The following is an 18,309-nucleotide window of genomic DNA, read 5'->3' as shown; positions in this document are numbered from 1 at the left end:
ACCAGCGGACCCTAGTTCCAGACGATCGTAACGTCGAACGACCCGTCTGAAAAAAAATTGGTGCGACACGAGGACTTCCCCGGAGGTCACCCATCCGAGTACTAATCTCGCCCAAGCACACTTCACTGTGGAGTTCTGATGGGATCCGGTGCATTAGTGCTGGTATGATCGCACATTTTTAATTTTGCGCTGCAAATACATAAACTCATTCCCCTTTCTTCCCCCTCCCGTCATTTGTTTCCTTGTGCGTGCGCACTGCACCTCCCGTTCTCGTTCTAATATCTAGTAAAATTCTACAGCGCCGTGACTCACATTTGCGAATAAACCTGAGGACCATAATACAAGTCGCGCGTAACGTCGAAAGAATCATCTGCAAAAAAATGGGTGCAACACGAGGAGTTCACAAGAAAATTGGTGAAATATAAGGACTTCGCAGGAGGTACCCCATGCTAGTACTACTCTCGCCCAAGCACTTTTACCCACGGAGTTCTGATAGAATCCGTTGCATTAGTGCTGGTATGATCGCACTTGTTTCATTTTCGGCTGTAAATACATACACTCCTTCTCCTTTCTTCCCCCTCCCGTCATTTGTTTCCTTGTGCGTGCGCACTGCACCTCTCGTTCTCGTTCAAATATCAAGTAAAATGCCACGGCGCCGTGACTCACATTTGCGAATAAATATGCAGACCATAATTAAAGTCGCGCGTAACGTCGAACGGCACATCTGAAAAAAAAAATGGGTGCAACACGAGAACTTCCCAGGAGGTAACCCATCATTGTACTACTTTCGCCAAAGCACACTTAACTGCGGAGTTCTGATGGGATCCGGTGCATTTGTGCTTGTGTGACCGCACCTGTTTAATTTCGTGCTGAAAATACATACACTCCTTCTTCCCTCCCTCCCTCCCATCATTTGTTTCCTTTTGCGTTCACATTGCACCTCTCATTCTCGTTCTAATATCGATTAAAATACCCATGATTCTTGACTCACATTTGCGTATAAACCAGCGGACCATAGTTCCAGTCGCACGTAATGTCGAACGACCTATCTGAAAAAATATTGTTGCGATACGAGGACTTCTCAAGAGGTCACCCATTCGAGTACTACTCTCGCCCAAACACACTTAACTGCAGAGTTCTGATGGGATCCAGTGCATTAGTGCTGGTATGATGCCACTTGTTTAATTTTGCGCTTCAAATACATACACTCCTAATTTTTTCTTCCTCATCCCGTCATTTGTTTCCTTGTGCGTGCGCACTGCACCTCCCGTACTCGTTCTAATATCAAGTAAAATGCCACGGCGCCGTGACTCACATTTGCGAATAAACCTGCGGACCATAAATCAAGTCGCGCGTAACGTCGAAAGAATCATCTGCAAAAAGATGGGTGCAACACGAGGACCTCCCAAGAAAATGGGTGAAATATAAGGACTTCACAGGAAGTCACCCATCCGAGTACTTTTCTCGCCCAAGCACCCTTAACTGCGGAGTTCTGATAGAATCCGTTGCATTAGTGCTGATATGATCCATCATGTTTCATTCTGCACTGCAAATACATACACTCTTTCTCCTCCCATCCCCCCTCCCGTCATTTGTTTCCTTGTGCGTTCACGCTGCACCTCTCATTCTCGTTCTAATATCGATTAAAATGCCCCTGCTTATTGACTCACATTTGCGTATAAACCAGCGGACCCTAGTTCCAGACGCGCCTAACGTCGAACGACCCGTCTGCAAAAAAATTGGTGCGACACGAGGACTTCCCAGGAGGTCACCCATTCGAGTACTAATCTCGCCCAAGCACACTTAACTACAGAGTTCTAATGAGATCCTGTGCATTAGCGCTGGTATGATGCCACTTGTTTAATTTTGCGCTTCAAATACATACACTCCTTCTCTTTTCTTCCTCCTCCCGTCATTTGTTTCCTTGTGCGTGCGCAATGCACCTTCCGTACTCGTTCTAATATCAAGTAAAATGCCACGGCGCCGTGACTCACATTTGCGAATAAACCTGAGGACAATAATTCAAGTCGCGCGTAACGTCGAAAGAATCATCTGCAAAAAAATGGGTGCAACACGAGGACTTCACAAGAAAATGGGTGAAATATAAGAACTTCGCAGGAGGTAACCCATGCTAGTACTACTCTCGCCCAAGCACCCTTACCTACGGAGTTCTGAAAGAATCCGTTGCATTAGTGCTGGTATGATCGCACCTGTTTCATTTCTTGCTGAAAATACATACACTCCTTCTCCTTCCTTCCCCCTCCCATCAATTGTTTCCTTGTGTGTTCACACTGCACCTCTCCTTCTCGTTCTAATATCGATTAAAATGCCCCTGCTTCTTGACTCACATTTGCGTATAAACCAGCGGACCCTAGTTCTAGTCACGCGTAACGTCGAACGACCCGTCTGAAAAAAAATATTTGCGACACGAGGACTTCCTAGGAGATCACCAATCCGAGTACTACTCTCGCCAAAGCACACTTAACTGCGGAGTTCTGATGGGATCCGGTGCATTAGTGCTGGTATGATCGCACCCGTTTAATTCCGCACTGCAAATACATAAACTCCTTCTCCTTTCTTCCCCCTCCCGTCATTTGTTTCCTTGTGCGTGCGCACTACACCTCCCGTGCTCCTTCTAATATAAAGTAAAATGCTAGGGTGCCGTGACTCACATTTGCGAATAAACCTGAGGACCATAATTCAAGTCGCGCGTATCGTCGAAAGAATCATCTGCAAAAAAATGGGTGGAACACGAGGACTTCCAAAGAAAATGGGTGAAATATAAAGACTTCGCATGAGGTCACCCATCCTAGTGCTACTCTCGCCCAAGCACCCTTAACTTGCAGAGTTCTGATAGAATCCGTTGCATTGGTGCTGGTATGATTGCTCATGTTTCATTCTGCGCAGCAAATACATACACGTTTTCTCCCTCCATCCCCCCTCCCGTCATTTGTTTCCTTGTGCGTGCACTCTGCATCTCTCCTTCTCGTTCTAATATCGATTAAAATGCCCCTGCTTCTTGACTCACATTTGCGTATAAACCAGTGGACCCTAGTTCCAGTCGCGCGTAACGTCGAACAACCCGTCTGAAAAAAAAATTAGTGCGACACGAGGACTTCCCAAGAGGTCACCCATCCGAGTACTACTCTCGCCCATGAACACTTAACTGCGGAGTTCTGATGGGATCCGGTGCATTAGTGCTGGTATGATCGCACCTGTTTAATTTTGCGCTGCAAATACATAAACTCCTTCTCCTTTCTTCCCCCTCCTGTCATTTGTTTCATTGTGCGTGCACACTGCACCTCTTGTTCTCGTTCAAATATCAAGTAAAATGCCACGACACTGTGACTCACATTTGCGAATAAATCTGCGGACCATAATAAAAGTAGCGCGTAACGTCGTACGGCACATCTGAAAAAAAGAAAATGGGTGCAACACGAGAACTTCCCACGAGGTAACCCATCATTGTACTACTCTCGCCCAAGCACACTTAACTGCGGAGTTCTGATGGGATCCGGGGCTTTAGTGCTGGTAAGATCGCACCTCTTTAATTTCGCACCGCAAATACAAACACTCCTCCTTTCTTCCCCCTCCCGTCATTTGTTTCCTTGTGCGTTCACACTTCACCTCTCATTCTCGACCCGTCTGAAAAAAAACTGATGCGACACAAGAACTTCCCAAGAGGTCACCCATCCGAGTACTACTCTCGCCCAAGCACACTTAACTGCGGAGTTCTGATGGGATCCGGTGCATTAGTGCTGGTATGATCGCAACTGTTTAATTTTGTGCTGCAAATAAATAAACTCCTTCTCCTTTCTTCCCCCTCCCATCATTTGTTTCCTTGTGCGTGCGCACTGCACCTCTCGTTCTCGTTCAAATATCAAGTAAAATGCCACTGCGTCGTGATCCACATTTGCGAATAATTCTGCGGACCATAATTAAAGTCGCGCGTAACGTCGAACGGCACATCTAAAAAAAAGAAAATGGGTGCAACACGAGAACTTCCCAGGAGGTAACCCATCATTGTACTAGTTTCACCAAAGCACACTTAACTGCGGAGTTCTGATGGGATCCGGTGCATTTGTGCTGGTGTGACCGCACCTGTTTAATTTTGTGCTGAAAATACATACACTCCTTCTTCCCTCCCCCCCTCCCATCATTTGTTTCCTTGTGCGTTCACACTGCACCTCTCCTTCTCGTTCTAATATCGATTAAAATGCCCCTAATTCTTGACTCACATTTGCGTATAAACCAGTGGACCCTCGATCCAGTCGCGCGTAACATCGAATGACCCATCTGAAAAAAAATTGTTGCGATACGAGGACTTCCCAAGAGGTCACCCATCCGAGTACTACTCTCGCCCAAGCACACTAAACTGCGGAGTTCTGATGGGATCCGATGCATTAGTGCTGGTATGATGCCACTTGTTTAATTTTGCGCTTCAAATACATACACTCCTTCTCTTTTCTTCCTCTTCCCGTCATTTGTTTCCTTGTTCGTGCGCACTGCACCTCCCGTACTCGTTCTAATATCAAGTAATATGCCCCGGCACCGTGACTCACCTTTGCAAATGAACCAGCGGTTTATAATTCCATTCGCGCGTAACTTTGAACAACCCATCCGAAAAAAAATAGGTGCAACACGAGGGCTTCCCAAGTGGTCACCCATCTAAGTACGACTCTCGCCCAAGCACACTTAACTGCGGAGTTATGATGGGATCCGGGGCTTTAATGCTGGTATGATCGCACCTGTTTAATTTTGCGCTGCAAATAAATACACTCCTTCTCTTTTCTTCCCCCTCCCGTCAATTGTTTCCTTGTGCATTCACACTGCACCTCTCATTCTCGTTCTAATATCGATTACAATGCCCCTGCTTCTTGACTCACATTTGCGTATAAACCAGCGGACCCTAGTTCCAGTCGCGCGTAACGTCGAACGACCCGTCTGAAAAAAAAATTGTTGCGACACGAGGACTTCCCAGGAGGTCACCTATCCGAGTACTACTCTCGCCCAAGCACACAAAACTCTGGAGTTCTGATGGGATCCGGTGCATTAGTGGTGGTATGATCGCACCCGTTCAACTTCGCACTGCAAATACATAAACTCCTTCCCCTTTCTTCCCCCTCCCGCCATTTGTTACCTTGTGCGTGCGCACTGCACCTTCCGTGCTCGTTCTAATATCAAGTAAATTGCTATGGTGCCGTGACTCACATTTGCGAATAAACCTGAGGACCATAATTCAAGTCGCGCGTATCGTCAAAAGAATCATCTGCAAAAAAATGGGTGCAACACGAGGACTTCCTAAGAAAATGGGTGAAATATAAGGACTTCTTAGGAGGTCACCCATCCTAGTGCTACTCTCGCCCAAGCACCCTTAACTTGCGGAGTTCTGATAGAATCCGTTGCATTGGTGCTGGTATGATTGCTCATGTTTCATTCTGCGCTGCAAATACATACACTTTTTCTCCCTCCATCCCCCCTCCCGTCATTTGTTTCCTTGCGCGTGCACTCTGCATCTCTTATTCTCGTTCTAATATTGATTAAAATGCCCCTGCTTCTTGACTCACATTTGCGTATAAACCAGTGGACCTTAGTTCCAGTCGCGCGTAACGTCGAACGACCCGTCTGAAAAAAAAAATTAGTGCAACAAGAGGACTTCCCCGGAGGTCACCTATCCGAGTACTACTCTCGCCTAAGCACACTTAACTGCGGAGTTCTGATGGGATCCGGTGCATTAGTGCTGGTATGATCGCAACTGTTTAATTTCGCGCTGCAAATACAAAAACTCCTTCTCATTTCTTCCCCCTCCCGTCATTTGTTTCCTTGTGCGTGCGCACTGCACCTCTCGTTCTTGTTCAAATATCAAGTAAAATGCCACGGCGCCGTGACTCACATTTGCGAATAAAGCTGCGGACCATAATTAAAGTCGCGCGTAATGTCGAACGGCACATCTGAAAAAAAAAAATGGGTGTAACACGAGAACTTCCCAGGAGGTAACCCATCATTGTACTACTTTCGCCAAAGCACACTTAACTGCGGAGTTCTGATGGGATCTGGTGCATTTGTGCTGGTATGATCGCACCCGTTTAATTCCGCGCTGCAAATACATAAACTCCTTCTCCTTTCTTCCCCCTCCCGTCATTTGTTTCCTTGTGCGTGCGCACTGCACCTTCCGTGCTCGTTCTAATATCAAGTAAAATGCTACGGTGCCGTGACTAACATTTGCGAATAAACCTGCGGACCATAAATCAAGTCGCGCGTAACGTCGAAAGAATCATCTGCAAAAAGATTGGTGCAACACGAGGACCTCCCAAGAAAATGGGTGAAATATAAGGACTTCGCAGGAGGTCACCCAACCGAGTACTTTTCTCGCCTAAGCACCCTTAACTACGAAGTTCTGATAGAATCCGTTGCATTAGTGCTGGTATGATCCCTCATGTTTCATTCTACATTGCAAATACATACACTCTTTCCCCTCCCATCCCCCCTCCCGTCATTTATTTCCTTGTGCGTGCACTCTGCATCTCTTTTTCTCGTTCCAATATCAATTAAAATGCCCCTGATTCTTGACTCACATTTGCGTATAAACCAGTGGACCCTCGTTCCAGTCGCGCGTAACGTCGAAGGACCCGTTTAAAAAAAAAATTAGTGCGACATGAGGACTTCCCAGGAGGTCACCCATCCGAGTACTACGCTCGCCTAAGCACACTAAACTGCGGAGTTCTGATGGGATCCGATGCATTAGTGCTGGTATGATCGCACCTGTTTCATTTCGTGCTGAAAATACATACACTCCTTCTCCTTCCCTCCCCCTCCCCTCAATTGTTTCCTTGTGCGTTCACACTGTACCTCTCCTTCTCGTTCTAATATCGATTAAAATGCCCCTGCTTCTTGACTCACAATTGCGTATAAACCAGCGGACCCCAGTTCCAGTCGCGCGTAACGTCGAACGACCCGTTTGAAAAAAAATTGGTGCGACACAAGGACTTTCCAGGAAGTCACCCATCCGAGTACTACTCTCGTCCAAGCACACTTAATTGCGGAGTTCTGATGGGATCCGGTGCATTAGTGCTGGTATGATCGCACCCCTTTAATTCCACGCTGCAAATACATAAACTCCTTCTCCTCTCTTCCCCCTCCCGTCATTTGTTTCCTTGTGCGTGCGCACTGCACCTCCCGTGCTCGTTCTAATATCAAGTAAAATGCTACGGTGCCGTGACTCACATTTGCAAATAAACTTGAGGACCATAATTCAAGTCGCGCGTATCGTCGAAAGAATTATCTGCAAAAAAATGGGTGCAACACGACGACTTCCTGAGAAAATGGGTGAAATATAAGGACTTCGCATGAGGTCACCCATCCTAGTGCTACTCTTGCCCAAGCACCCTTAACTTGTGGAGTTCTGATAGAATCCGTTGCATTGGTGCTGGTATGATTGCTCATGTTTCATTCTGCGCTGCAAATACATACACATTTTCTCCCTCCATCCCCCCTCCCGTCATTTGTTTCCTTCTGCGTGCACTCTGCATCTCTCCTTCTCGTTCTAATAACGATTAAAATGCCCCTGCTTCTTGACTCACATTTGCGTATAAACCAGTGGACCCTAGTTCCAGTCGCGCGTAACGTCGAACGACCCGTCTAAAAAAAAAATTAGTGCGACACAACGACTTCCCAGGAGGTCACCCATCCGAGTACTACTCTCGCCCAAGCACACTTAACTGCGGAGTTCTGATGTGATCCGATGCATTAGTGCTGGTATGATCACACCTATTTAATTTTGCGCTGCAAATACATAAATTCCTTCCCCTTTCTTCCCCCACCCGTCATTTGTTTCCTTGTGCGTGCGCACTGTACCTCTCTTTCTCGTTCAAATATCAAGTAAAATGCCACGGTGCCGTGACTCACATTTGCGAATAAATCTGCGAACCATAATTAAAGTCACGCGTAACGTCGAACGACACATCTGAAAAAAAGAAAATGGGAGCAACACGAGAACTTCCCAGGAGGTAACCCATCATTGTACTACTTTCCCCAAAGCACACATAACTGCGGAGTTCTGATGGGATCCGGTGCATTTGTGCTGGTGTGACCGCACATGTGTAATTTCGTGCTGAAAATACATACACTCCTTCTTCCCTCCCCCCTCCCATCATTTGTTTCCTTGTGGGTTCACACTGCACCTCTCCTTCTCGTTCTAATATCGATTAAAATGCCCCTGATTCTTAACTCACATTTGCGTATAAACCAGCGGACCATAGTTCCAGTCGCGCGTAACGTCGAACAACCCATCTGAAAAAAAATTGTTGGGATACGAGGACTTCCCAAGAGATCACCCATCCGAGTACTACTCTCGCCCAAGCACACTTAACTGCAGAGTTATGATGGGATCCAGTGCATTAGTGCTGGTATGATGCCACTTGTTTAATTTTTTGCTTCAAATACATACACTCTTTCTCTTTTCTTCCTCATCCCGTCATTTGTTTCCTTGTGCGTGCGCACTGCACCTCCTGTACTCGTTCTAATATCAAGTAAAATGCCACGGCGCCGTGACTCACATTTGCGAATAAACCTGCGGACCATAAATCAAGTCGCGCGTAACGTCGAAAGAATCATATGAAAAAAAAAAATGGCTGCAACACGAGAACTTCCCATGAGGTAACCCATCATTGTACTACTTTCGCCAAAGCACACTTAACTGCGGAGTTCTGATGGGATCCGGTGCATTTGTGCTGGTGTGACCGCACCTGTTTAATTTCGTGCTGAAAATACATACACTCCTTCTTCCCTCCCTCCCACCCATCATTTGTTTCCTTGTGCGTTCACACTGCAACTCTCCTTCTCGTTCTAATATCGATTAAAATGCCCCTTATTCTTGACTCACATTTGCGTATAAACCAGCGGACCATAGTTCCAGTCGCGCGTAACGTCGAACGACCCATCTGAACAAAAATTGTTGCGATACGAGGACTTCCAAAGAGGTCACCCATCCGAGTACTACTCTCGACCAAGCACAGTTAACTGCAGATTTCTGATGGGATCCAGTGCATTAGTGCTGGTATGATGCCACTTGTTTAATTTTGCGCTTCAAATACATACACTCCTTCTCTTTTCTTCCTCATCCCGTCATTTGTTTCGTTGTGCGTGCGCACTGCACCTCCTGTACTCGTTCTAATATCAAGTAAAATTCCACGGCGCCGTGACTCACATTTGCGAATAAACCTGCGGACCATAAATCAGCACGAAATGAAACAGGTGCAATCATACCAGCACTAATGCAACGGATTCTATCAGAACTCCGTAGGTAAGGGTGCTTGGGCGAGAGTAGTACTAGCATGGGTTATCTCCTGCGAAGTCCTTATATTTCACCCATTTTCTTGTGAAATCCTCGTGTCGCACCAATTTTTTTTCAGACGGGTCGTTCGACGTTACGCGCGTCTGGAACTAGGGTCCCCTAGTTTATACGCAAATGTGAGTCAAGAAGCAGGGGCATTTTAATCGATATTAGAACGAGAATGAGAGGTGAAGTGTGAACGCACAAGGAAACAAATTACGGGAGGGGGAAGAAAGGAGAAGGAGTGTATGTATTTGCAGCGCGGAATTAAAAGGGTGCGATCATACCAGCACTAATGCACCGGATCCCATCAGAACTCCGCAGTTAACTGTGCTTGGGCGAGAGTAGTACTCGGGTGGGTGACCTCCTGGGAAGTCTTTCTGTCGCACAAATTTATTTTCAAACGAGTCGTTCGACGTTACGGGCGACTTGAATTAGGGTCCGCTGGTTTATACGCAAATGTGAATCAAGAAGCATAGGCATTTTAATCGATATTAGAACGAGAAGGAGAGGTGCAGTGTGAACGCACAAGGAAACAATTGATGGGAGGGGGAGGGAAGGAGAAGGAGTGTATGTATTTTCAGCACGAAATGAAACAGGTGCGATCATACCAGCACTAATGCAACGGATTCTATCAGAACTCCGTAGGTAAGGGTGCTTGGACGAGAGTAGTACTAGCATGGGTTACCTCCTGCGAAGTCCTTATATTTCACCAATTTTCTTGCGAAGTCCTCGTGTTGCACCCATTTTTTTTTTTCAGATGTGCCGTTCGACGTTACGCGCGACTTTAATTATGGTCCGCAGATTTATTCGCAAATGGGAGTCACGGCGCCGTGGCATTTTACTTGATATTTGAACGAGAACGAGAGGTGCAGTGCGCACGCACAAAAAAACAAATGACGGGAGGGGGAAGAAAGGGGAATGAGTTTATGTATTTGTAGCGCAAAATTAAACAGTTGCGATCATACCAGCACTAATGCACCGGATCCCATCAGAACTCCGCAGTGAAGTGTGCTTGGGCGAGATTAGTACTCGGATGGGTGACCTCCTGGGAAGTCCTCGTGTCGCACCAATTTTTTTTCAGACGGGTCGTTCGACGTTACGCGCGTCTGGAACTAGGGTCCGCTGGTTTATACGCAAATGTGAGTCAAGAAGCAGGGGCATTTTAATCGATATTAGAACGAGAATGAGAAGTGAAGTGTGAACGCACAAAGAAACAAATGACGGGAGGGGGAAGAAAGGAGAAGGAGTGTATGTATTTGCAGCGCGAAATTAAACAGGTGCGATCATACCAGCACTAAAGCTCCGGATCCCATCAGAACTCCGCAGTTAAGTGTGCTTGGGCGAGAGTAGTACTCGGATGGGTGACCACTTGGGAAGCCCTCGTGTTGCACCTATTTTTTTTCGGATGGGTTGTTCGACGTTACGCGCGAATGGAATTTTAAACCGCAGGTTCATTTGCAAAGGTGAGTCACGGTGCCGAGACATATTACTTGATATTAGAACGAGAAATAGAGATGCAGAGTGCACGCACAAGGAAACAAATGATGGGAGGGGGGATGGAAGGAGAAAGAGTGTATGTATCTGTAGTGCAGAATGAAACATGAGGGATCATACCAGCACTAATGCAACGGATTCTATCAGAACTCCGCAGTTAAGGGTGTTTGGGCGAGAAAAGTACTCGAATGCGTGACCTCCTGCGAAGTCCTTATATTTCACCCATCTTCTTGGGAGGTCCTCGTGTTGCACCCATCTTTCTGCAGATGATTCTTTCGACGTTACGCGTGACTTGATTTATGGTCCGTAGGGTTATTCGCAAATGTGAGTCACAGCGCCGTGACATTTTACTTGATATTAGAACGAGTACGGGAGGTGCAGTGCGCACGCACAAGGAAACAAATGACGGGAGGAGGAAGAAAAGATTAGGAGTGTATGTATTTGAAGCGCAAAATTAAACAAGTGGCATCATACCAGCACTAATGCACTGGATCCCATCAGAACTCTGCAGTTAAGTGTGCTTGGGCGAGAGTAGTACTTGGATGGGTGACCTCTTGAGAAGTCCTCGTATCGCAACAATTTTTTTTCAGATAGGTGGTTCGACATTACGCGCGTTTGGAACTATGGTCCGTTGGTTTATACGCAAATGTGAGTCAAGAATCAGGGGCATTTTAATCGATATTAGAACGAGAAGGAGAGGTGCAATGTGAACGCAAAAGGAAACAAATGATGGGAGGGCGGGAGGGAAGAAGGAGTGTATGTATTTTCAGCACGAAATTAAACAGGTGCGGTCACACCAGCACAAATGCACCGGATCCCATCAGAACTCCGCAGTTAATTGTGCTTTGGCGAAAGTAGTACAATGATGGGTTACCTCCTGGGAAGTTCTCGTGTTGCACCCATTTTTTTTTTTCAGTTGTGCCGTTCGACGTTACGCGCGACTCTAATTATGGTCCGCAGATTTATTCGCAAATGTGAGTCACGGCGCCGTGGCTTTTTTCTTGATATTTGAACGAGAGTGAGAGGTTCAGTGCGCACGCACAAGGAAACAAATGACGGGAGGGGGAAGAAAGGAGAAGGAGTTTATGTATTTGCAGCGCGAAATTAAACAGGTGCGATCATACCAGCACTAATGCACTGAATCCCGTCAGAACTCCGCAGTTAAGTGTGCTTGGGCGAGAGTAGTACTCGGATGGGTGACCTCCTAGGAAGTCCTCGTGTCGCACTAATTTTTTTTTTAGACGGGTCGTTCGACGTTACGCGCGACTGGAACCTGGGTCCACTGGTTTATACGCAAATGTGAATCAAGAAGCAAGGGCATTTTAATCGATATTAGAACGAGAATGAGAGATGCAGAGTGCACGCACAAGGAAACAAATGACGGGAGGGGGGATGGAGGGAGAAAAAGTGTATGTATTTGCAGCGCAGAATGAAACATGAGCAATCATACCAGCACCAATGCAAGGGATTCTATCAGAACTCCGCAAGTTAAGGGTGCTTGGGCGAGAGTAGCACTAGGATGGGTGACCTCCTGCGAAGTCCTTATATTTCACCCATTTTCTTAGGAAGTCCTCGTGTTGCACCCATTTTTTTGCAGATGATTCTTTCGACGATACGCGCGACTGGAACTATCGTCCTCAGGTTTATTCGCAAATGTGAGTCACGGCACCGTAGGATTTTACTTGATATTAGAACGAGCATGGTAGGTGCAGTGCGCACGCACAAGGAAACAAATGACGGCAGGGGGAAAAAAGGAGAAGGAGTTTATGTATTTGCAGCGCGAAATTAAACAGGTGCGATCATACCAGCACTAATACACCGGATCCCATCAGAACTCCGCAGTTAAGTGTGCTTGTGCGAGAGTAGTACTCGGATGGGTGACCTCTTGGGAAGTCCTCGTATCGCACCAATTTTTTTTCAGACGGGTCGTTCGACGTTGCGCGCGTCTGGAACTAGGGTCCGCTGGTTTATACGCAAATGTGAGTCAAGAAGCAGGGGCATTTTAATCGATATTAGAACGAGAATGAGAGGTGAAGTGTGAACGCACAAGGAAACAAATGACGGGAGGGGGAAGAAAGGAGAAGGAGTGTATGTATTTGCAGCGCGAAATTAAACATGTGCGATCATACCAGCACTAAAGCCCCGGATCCCATCAAAACTCCGCAGTTAAGTCTGCTTGGGCGAGAGTAGTACTCGGATGGTTGACCACTTGGGAAGCCCTCGTGTTGTACCTATTTTTTTTCGGATGGGTTGTTCGACGTTACGCGCGAATGGTATAAACCGCTGGTTCATTTGCAGAGGTGAGTCACGGTGCCGGGGCATATTACTTGATATTAGAACGAGAAATAGAGATGCAGAGTGCACGCACAAGGAAACAAATGACGGGAGGGGGGATGGAATGAGAAAGAGTGTATGTATTTGCAGTGCAGAATGAAACATGAGGGATCATACCAGCACTAATGCAACAGATTCTATCAGAACTCCGCAGTTAAGGGTTCTTGGGCGAGAAAAGTACTCGGATGGGTGACCTCCTGCGAAGTCCTTATATTTCACCCATCTTCTTGGGAAGTCCTCGTGTTGCACCCATCTTTTTGCAGATGATTCTTTCGACGTTACGCGCGACTTGATTTATGGTATGCAGGTTTATTCGCAAATGTGAGTCACGGCGCCGTGGCATTTTACTTGATATTAGAACGAGTACGGGAGGTGCAGTGCGCATGCACAAGGAAACAAATGACGGGAGGAGGATGAAAAGAGAATGAGTGTATGTATTTGAAGCGCAAAATTAAACAAGTGGCATCATACCAGCACTAATGCACTGGATCCCATCAGAACTCTGCAGTTAAGGGTGTTTGGGCGAGAGTAGTACTCGGATGGGTGACCTCTTGGGAAGTCCTCGTATCGCAATAATTTTTTTTCAGATGGGTCGTTCGACGTTACGCGTGACTGGAACTATGGTCCGCTGGTTTATACGCAAATTTGAGTCAAGAATCAGGGGCATTTTAATCGATATTCGAACGAGAAGGAGAGGTGCAGTGTGAACGCACAAGGAAACAAATGATGGGAGGGGGGGAGGGAAGAAGGAGTGTATGTATTTTCAGCACGAAATTAAACAGGTGCGGTCACACCAGCACTAATGCACCGGATCCCATCAGAACTCCGCAGTTAAGTGTGCTTTGGCGAAAGTAGTACAATGATGGGTTACCTCCTGGGAAGTTCTCGTGTTGCACCCATTTTTTTTTTCAGATTTGCCATTCGACGTTACGCGCGACTTTAATTATGGTCCGCAGATTTATTCGCAAATGTGAGTCACGGCGCCGTGGCATTTTACTTGATATTTGAACGAGAACGAGAGGTGCAGTGCACACACACAAGGAAACAAATGACGGGAAGGGGAAGAAAGGAGAAGGAGTTTATGTATTTGCAACGCAAAATTAAACAGGTGCGATCATACCAGCACTAATGCACCGGATCCCATTAGAACTCCGCAGTTAAGTGTGCTTGGGTCCGAGTAGTACTCGGATGGGTGACCTCTTGGGAAGTCCTCGTATCGCAACAATTTTTTTTCAGATGAGTCATTCGACGTTACGAGCGACTGGAACTATGGTCCGCTAGTTTATATACAAATGTGAGTCAAGAATCAGGGGCATTTTAATCGATATTAGAACGAGAAGGAGAGGTGCAGTGTGAACGCACAAGGAAACAAATGGTGGGAGGGGGGGAGGGAAGAAGGAGTGTATGTATTTGCAGCGCGAAATTAAACAAGTGCGATCATACCAACACAAATGCACCGGATCCCATCAAAACTCCGCAGTTAAGTGTGCTTTGGCGAAAGTATTACAATGATGGGTTACCTCGTGGGAAGTTCTCGTGTTGCATCCATTTTCTTTTTTCCAGATGTGCTGTTCAACGTTATGCGCGACTTTAATTATGGTCCGCAGATTTAATCACAAATGTGAGTCACGGTGTCGTGGCATTTTACTTGATATTTGAATGAGAACGAGAGGTGCAGTGTGCACGCACAATGAAACAAATAACGGGTGGGGGAAGAAAGGAGAAGGAGTTTATGTATTTGCAGCGCAAAATTAAACAGGTGCGATCATACCAGCACTAATGCACCGGATCCCATCAGAACTCCGTAGTTAAGTGTGCTTGGGCGAGAGTAGTACTCGGATGGGTGACCTCTTGGGGAGTCCTCGTGTCGCAATAATTTTTTTTTCAGACGGGTCGTTCGACGTTACGCGCGACTGGAACTAGGGTCCACTGGTTTATACGCAAATGTGAGTCAAGAAGCATGGGCATTTTAATCGATATTAGAACGAGAAGGAGAGATGCAGAGTGCACGCACAAGGAAACAAATGACGGGAGGGAGGATGGAGGGAGAAAAAGTGTATGTATTTGCAGCGCAGAATGAAACATGAGCAATCATACCAGCACCAATGCAACGGATTCTATCAGAACTCTGCAAGTTAAGGGTGCTTGGGCAAGAGTAGCACTAGGATGGGTGACCTCCTGCGAAGTCCTTATATTTCACCCATTTTCTTAGGAAGTCCTCGTGTTCCACCCATTTTTTTGTAGATGATTTTTTCGACGATACGCGCGACTGGAACTATGGTCCTCAGGTTTATTCGCAAATGTGATTCACGGCACCGTAGCATTTTACTTTATATTGAAACGAGCACGGGAGGTGCAGTGCGCACGCACAAGGAAACAAATGACGGGAGGGGGAAGAAAGGAGAAGGAGTTTATGTATTTGCAGAGCGGAATTAAACGGGTGCGATCATACCAGCACTAATGCACCGGATCCCGTCAGAACTCCGCAGTTAAGTGTGCTTTGGCAAGAGTAGTACTCGGATTGGTGAACTCTTGGGAAGTCCTCGTGTCGCACCAATTTTTTTTCGGACTGGTCTTTCGACGTTACGCGTGACTGGAACTAGGGTCCGCTGGTTTATACGCAAATGTGAGTCAAGAAACAGGGGTATTTTAATCGATATTAGAACAAGAAGGAGACGTGCAGTGTGAACGCACAAGGGAACAATTGATGGGAGGGGGAGGGAAGGAGAAGGAGTGTATGTATTTTCAGCAAGAAATGAAACAGGTGCGATCATACCAGCCCTAATGCAACGGATTCTATCAGAACTCCGTAGGTAAGGGTGCTTGGGCGAGAGTAGTACTAGCATGGGTTACCTCCTGCGAAGTCCTTATATTTCACCCATTTTCTTGTGAAGTCCTTGTGTTGTACCCATTTTTTTGCAGATGATTCTTTCGACGTTACGCGCGACTTGAATTATGGTCCTCAGGTTTATTCGCAAATGTGAGTCACGGCGCCGTGGCATTTTACTTGATATTAGAACGAGAACGAGAAGTACAGTGCGCACGCACAAGGAAACAAATGACGGGAGGGGGAAGAAAGGGGATTGAGTTTATGTAATTATAGCGCAAAATTAAACGGGTGCGATCATACCAGCACTTTTGCACCGGTTCCCATCAGAACTCCGCAGCTAAGTGTGCTTGGGCGAGAGTAGTACTCTGATGGGTGACCTCTTGGGAAGTCCTCGTGTCGCACTAATTTTTTTTTCAGACGGGTCGTTCGACGTTACGCGCGACTGAAACTAGGGTCCACTGGTTTATACGCAAATGTGAGTCAAGAAGCAGGGGTATTTTAATCGATATTAGAACGAGAAGGAGAGATGCAGAGTGCACGCACAAGGAAACAAATGACGGGAGGGGGGATGGAGGGAGAAAAAGTGTATGTATTTGCAGCGCAGAATGAAACATGAGCAATCATACCAGCACCAATGCAACGGATTCTATCAGAACTCCGCAAGTTAAGGGTGCTTGGGCGAGAGTAGCACTAGGATGGGTGACCTCTTGCGAAGTCCTTATATTTCACGCATTTTCTTAGGAAGTCCTCGTGTTCCACCCATTTTTTTGCAGATGATTCTTTCGACGTTACGAGCGACTTGTATTATGGTCCTCAGGTTTATTCGCAAATGTGAGTCACGGCGCCGTAGCATTTTACTTTATATTAGAACGAGCACGGGAGGTGCAGTGCGCACGCACAAGGAAACAAATGGAGGGAGGGGGAAGAAAGGAGAATGAGTTTATGTATTTGCAGCGCGAAATTAAACAGGCGCGATCATAACAGCTCTTATGCACCAGATCCCATCAGAACTCCGCAGTTAAGTGTGCTTGGGCGAGATTAGTACTCGGATGGGTGACCTCCTAGGAAGTCCTCGTGTCGCACCAATTTTTTTTTAAACGGGTCGTTCGACGTTACGCACTTCTGGAACTAGGGTCCGCTGGTTTATACGCAAATGTGAGTCAAGAAGCAGGGGCATTTTAATCGATATTAGAACGAGAATGAGAGGTGAAGTGTGAATGCACAAGGAAACAAATTACGGGAGGGGGAAGAAAGGAGAAGGAGTCTATCTATTTGCAGCGCGAAATTAAACAGGTGTGATCATACCAGCACTAAAGCCCCGGATCCTATCAAAACTCCGCAGTTAAGTGTGCTTGGGCGAGGGTAGTCCTCGGATGGGTGACCACCTGGGAAGCCCTCGTGTTGCACCTATTTTTTTTCGGATGGGTTTTTCGACGTTACGCGCGAATGGAATTATAATCCGCTGGTTCATTTGCAAAGGTGAGTCACGGTGCCGGGGCATATTACTTGATATTAGAACGAGAAAGAGAGATGCAGATTGCACGCACAAGGAAACAAATGACGGGAGGGGGGATGGAAGGAGAAAGTGTGTATGTATTCACAGTGCAGAATGAAACATGAGGGATCATACCAGCACTAATGCAACGGATTCTATCAGAACTCCGCAGTTAAGGGTGCTTGGGCGAGAAAAGTACTCGGATGGGTGACCTCCTGCGAAGTCCTTATATTTCACCCATTTTCTTGGGAGGTCCTCCTGTTGCACCCATCCTTTTGCAGATGACTCTTTCAACGTTACGCGCGACTTGATTTATGGTCCGCAGGTTTATTTACAAATTTGAGTCACGGCGCCGTGGCATTTTACTTGATATTATAACGAGCACGGGAGGTGCAGTGCGAATGCACAAGAAAACAAATGACGGGAGGGGGAAGAAAGGAGAAGGAGTTTATGTATTTGCAGCGCGGAATTAAAAGGGTGCGATCATACCAGCACTAATGCACCGGATCCCATCAGAACTCCGCAGTTAAGTGTGCTTGGGCGAGAGTAGTACTCGGGTGGGTGACCTCCTGGGAAGTCCTTGTGTCGCACAAATTTATTTTCAGACGGGTCGTTCGACGTTACACGCGACTTGAACTAGGGTCCGCTGGTTTATACGCAAATGTGAATCAAGAAGCAGGGGCATTTTAATCGATATTAGAACGAGATGGAGAGGTGCAGTGTGAACGCACAAGGAAACAATTGATGGGAGGGGGAGGGAAGGAGAAGGAGTGTATGTATTTTCAGCACGAAATGAAACAGGTACGATCATACCAGCATTAA

The 18,309-nt window shown here is 46.6% G+C and overlaps 6 non-coding genes and 32 pseudogenes across 6 annotated transcripts; 18 read left to right on the top strand and 20 right to left on the bottom strand.

Moving 5' to 3' along the window:
- Positions 1 to 57: 57 nt before the first annotated feature.
- Positions 58 to 176, bottom strand: LOC148248527 (5S ribosomal RNA; annotated as a pseudogene).
- Positions 177 to 737: 561 nt separating this feature from the next.
- On the bottom strand, positions 738 to 856 carry LOC148248526 (5S ribosomal RNA; annotated as a pseudogene).
- A 204-nt stretch (positions 857 to 1,060) lies between these two features.
- Positions 1,061 to 1,178, bottom strand: LOC148248525 (5S ribosomal RNA; annotated as a pseudogene).
- Positions 1,179 to 1,739: 561 nt separating this feature from the next.
- Positions 1,740 to 1,858, bottom strand: LOC148248524 (5S ribosomal RNA; annotated as a pseudogene).
- Positions 1,859 to 2,417: 559 nt separating this feature from the next.
- Positions 2,418 to 2,536, bottom strand: LOC148248523 (5S ribosomal RNA; annotated as a pseudogene).
- Positions 2,537 to 3,098: 562 nt separating this feature from the next.
- On the bottom strand, positions 3,099 to 3,217 carry LOC148248522 (5S ribosomal RNA). Its single transcript, XR_015815338.1, has one exon. It is a non-coding gene; the product is annotated as a 5S ribosomal RNA (ribosomal RNA).
- A 209-nt stretch (positions 3,218 to 3,426) lies between these two features.
- On the bottom strand, positions 3,427 to 3,545 carry LOC148248521 (5S ribosomal RNA; annotated as a pseudogene).
- A 111-nt stretch (positions 3,546 to 3,656) lies between these two features.
- Positions 3,657 to 3,775, bottom strand: LOC148248520 (5S ribosomal RNA). The gene has a single exon (XR_015814496.1). It is a non-coding gene; the product is annotated as a 5S ribosomal RNA (ribosomal RNA).
- Positions 3,776 to 3,984: 209 nt separating this feature from the next.
- Positions 3,985 to 4,103, bottom strand: LOC148248519 (5S ribosomal RNA; annotated as a pseudogene).
- Positions 4,104 to 4,307: 204 nt separating this feature from the next.
- On the bottom strand, positions 4,308 to 4,425 carry LOC148248518 (5S ribosomal RNA; annotated as a pseudogene).
- Positions 4,426 to 4,631: 206 nt separating this feature from the next.
- LOC148248517 (5S ribosomal RNA) lies at positions 4,632 to 4,750 on the bottom strand (annotated as a pseudogene).
- A 206-nt stretch (positions 4,751 to 4,956) lies between these two features.
- On the bottom strand, positions 4,957 to 5,075 carry LOC148248516 (5S ribosomal RNA; annotated as a pseudogene).
- A 563-nt stretch (positions 5,076 to 5,638) lies between these two features.
- On the bottom strand, positions 5,639 to 5,757 carry LOC148248515 (5S ribosomal RNA; annotated as a pseudogene).
- Positions 5,758 to 5,965: 208 nt separating this feature from the next.
- Positions 5,966 to 6,084, bottom strand: LOC148248514 (5S ribosomal RNA; annotated as a pseudogene).
- Positions 6,085 to 6,645: 561 nt separating this feature from the next.
- Positions 6,646 to 6,764, bottom strand: LOC148248513 (5S ribosomal RNA; annotated as a pseudogene).
- Positions 6,765 to 6,969: 205 nt separating this feature from the next.
- On the bottom strand, positions 6,970 to 7,088 carry LOC148248512 (5S ribosomal RNA; annotated as a pseudogene).
- Positions 7,089 to 7,650: 562 nt separating this feature from the next.
- LOC148248511 (5S ribosomal RNA) lies at positions 7,651 to 7,769 on the bottom strand (annotated as a pseudogene).
- A 209-nt stretch (positions 7,770 to 7,978) lies between these two features.
- On the bottom strand, positions 7,979 to 8,097 carry LOC148248510 (5S ribosomal RNA; annotated as a pseudogene).
- Positions 8,098 to 8,300: 203 nt separating this feature from the next.
- LOC148248509 (5S ribosomal RNA) lies at positions 8,301 to 8,419 on the bottom strand (annotated as a pseudogene).
- Positions 8,420 to 8,627: 208 nt separating this feature from the next.
- Positions 8,628 to 8,746, bottom strand: LOC148248508 (5S ribosomal RNA; annotated as a pseudogene).
- An 858-nt stretch (positions 8,747 to 9,604) lies between these two features.
- On the top strand, positions 9,605 to 9,723 carry LOC148248507 (5S ribosomal RNA; annotated as a pseudogene).
- A 562-nt stretch (positions 9,724 to 10,285) lies between these two features.
- LOC148248506 (5S ribosomal RNA) lies at positions 10,286 to 10,404 on the top strand. The gene has a single exon (XR_015814904.1). It is a non-coding gene; the product is annotated as a 5S ribosomal RNA (ribosomal RNA).
- A 205-nt stretch (positions 10,405 to 10,609) lies between these two features.
- LOC148248505 (5S ribosomal RNA) lies at positions 10,610 to 10,728 on the top strand. Its single transcript, XR_015814604.1, has one exon. It is a non-coding gene; the product is annotated as a 5S ribosomal RNA (ribosomal RNA).
- A 561-nt stretch (positions 10,729 to 11,289) lies between these two features.
- On the top strand, positions 11,290 to 11,407 carry LOC148248504 (5S ribosomal RNA; annotated as a pseudogene).
- A 204-nt stretch (positions 11,408 to 11,611) lies between these two features.
- LOC148248503 (5S ribosomal RNA) lies at positions 11,612 to 11,730 on the top strand (annotated as a pseudogene).
- Positions 11,731 to 11,938: 208 nt separating this feature from the next.
- LOC148248502 (5S ribosomal RNA) lies at positions 11,939 to 12,057 on the top strand (annotated as a pseudogene).
- A 562-nt stretch (positions 12,058 to 12,619) lies between these two features.
- LOC148248501 (5S ribosomal RNA) lies at positions 12,620 to 12,738 on the top strand. Its single transcript, XR_015814655.1, has one exon. It is a non-coding gene; the product is annotated as a 5S ribosomal RNA (ribosomal RNA).
- Positions 12,739 to 12,943: 205 nt separating this feature from the next.
- On the top strand, positions 12,944 to 13,062 carry LOC148248500 (5S ribosomal RNA; annotated as a pseudogene).
- Positions 13,063 to 13,620: 558 nt separating this feature from the next.
- On the top strand, positions 13,621 to 13,738 carry LOC148248499 (5S ribosomal RNA; annotated as a pseudogene).
- Positions 13,739 to 13,942: 204 nt separating this feature from the next.
- LOC148248498 (5S ribosomal RNA) lies at positions 13,943 to 14,061 on the top strand (annotated as a pseudogene).
- Positions 14,062 to 14,268: 207 nt separating this feature from the next.
- On the top strand, positions 14,269 to 14,387 carry LOC148248497 (5S ribosomal RNA; annotated as a pseudogene).
- Positions 14,388 to 14,591: 204 nt separating this feature from the next.
- LOC148248496 (5S ribosomal RNA) lies at positions 14,592 to 14,710 on the top strand (annotated as a pseudogene).
- Positions 14,711 to 14,919: 209 nt separating this feature from the next.
- On the top strand, positions 14,920 to 15,038 carry LOC148248495 (5S ribosomal RNA; annotated as a pseudogene).
- Positions 15,039 to 15,600: 562 nt separating this feature from the next.
- Positions 15,601 to 15,719, top strand: LOC148248494 (5S ribosomal RNA; annotated as a pseudogene).
- Positions 15,720 to 16,278: 559 nt separating this feature from the next.
- On the top strand, positions 16,279 to 16,397 carry LOC148248493 (5S ribosomal RNA; annotated as a pseudogene).
- Positions 16,398 to 16,959: 562 nt separating this feature from the next.
- On the top strand, positions 16,960 to 17,078 carry LOC148248492 (5S ribosomal RNA; annotated as a pseudogene).
- Positions 17,079 to 17,283: 205 nt separating this feature from the next.
- On the top strand, positions 17,284 to 17,402 carry LOC148248491 (5S ribosomal RNA; annotated as a pseudogene).
- Positions 17,403 to 17,962: 560 nt separating this feature from the next.
- On the top strand, positions 17,963 to 18,081 carry LOC148248490 (5S ribosomal RNA). The gene has a single exon (XR_015814687.1). It is a non-coding gene; the product is annotated as a 5S ribosomal RNA (ribosomal RNA).
- The last annotated feature ends 228 nt before the right edge of the window (positions 18,082 to 18,309 follow it).

Source organism: Carica papaya, chromosome 8, assembly GCF_054855325.1.
Source record: "Carica papaya isolate Zhongbai chromosome 8, ASM5485532v1, whole genome shotgun sequence".
NCBI classification, from domain to species: Eukaryota; Viridiplantae; Streptophyta; class Magnoliopsida; order Brassicales; family Caricaceae; genus Carica; species Carica papaya.
The sequence above is the reverse complement of the archived record's forward strand: the minus strand, read 5'-3'. Positions and strand labels throughout refer to the sequence as shown.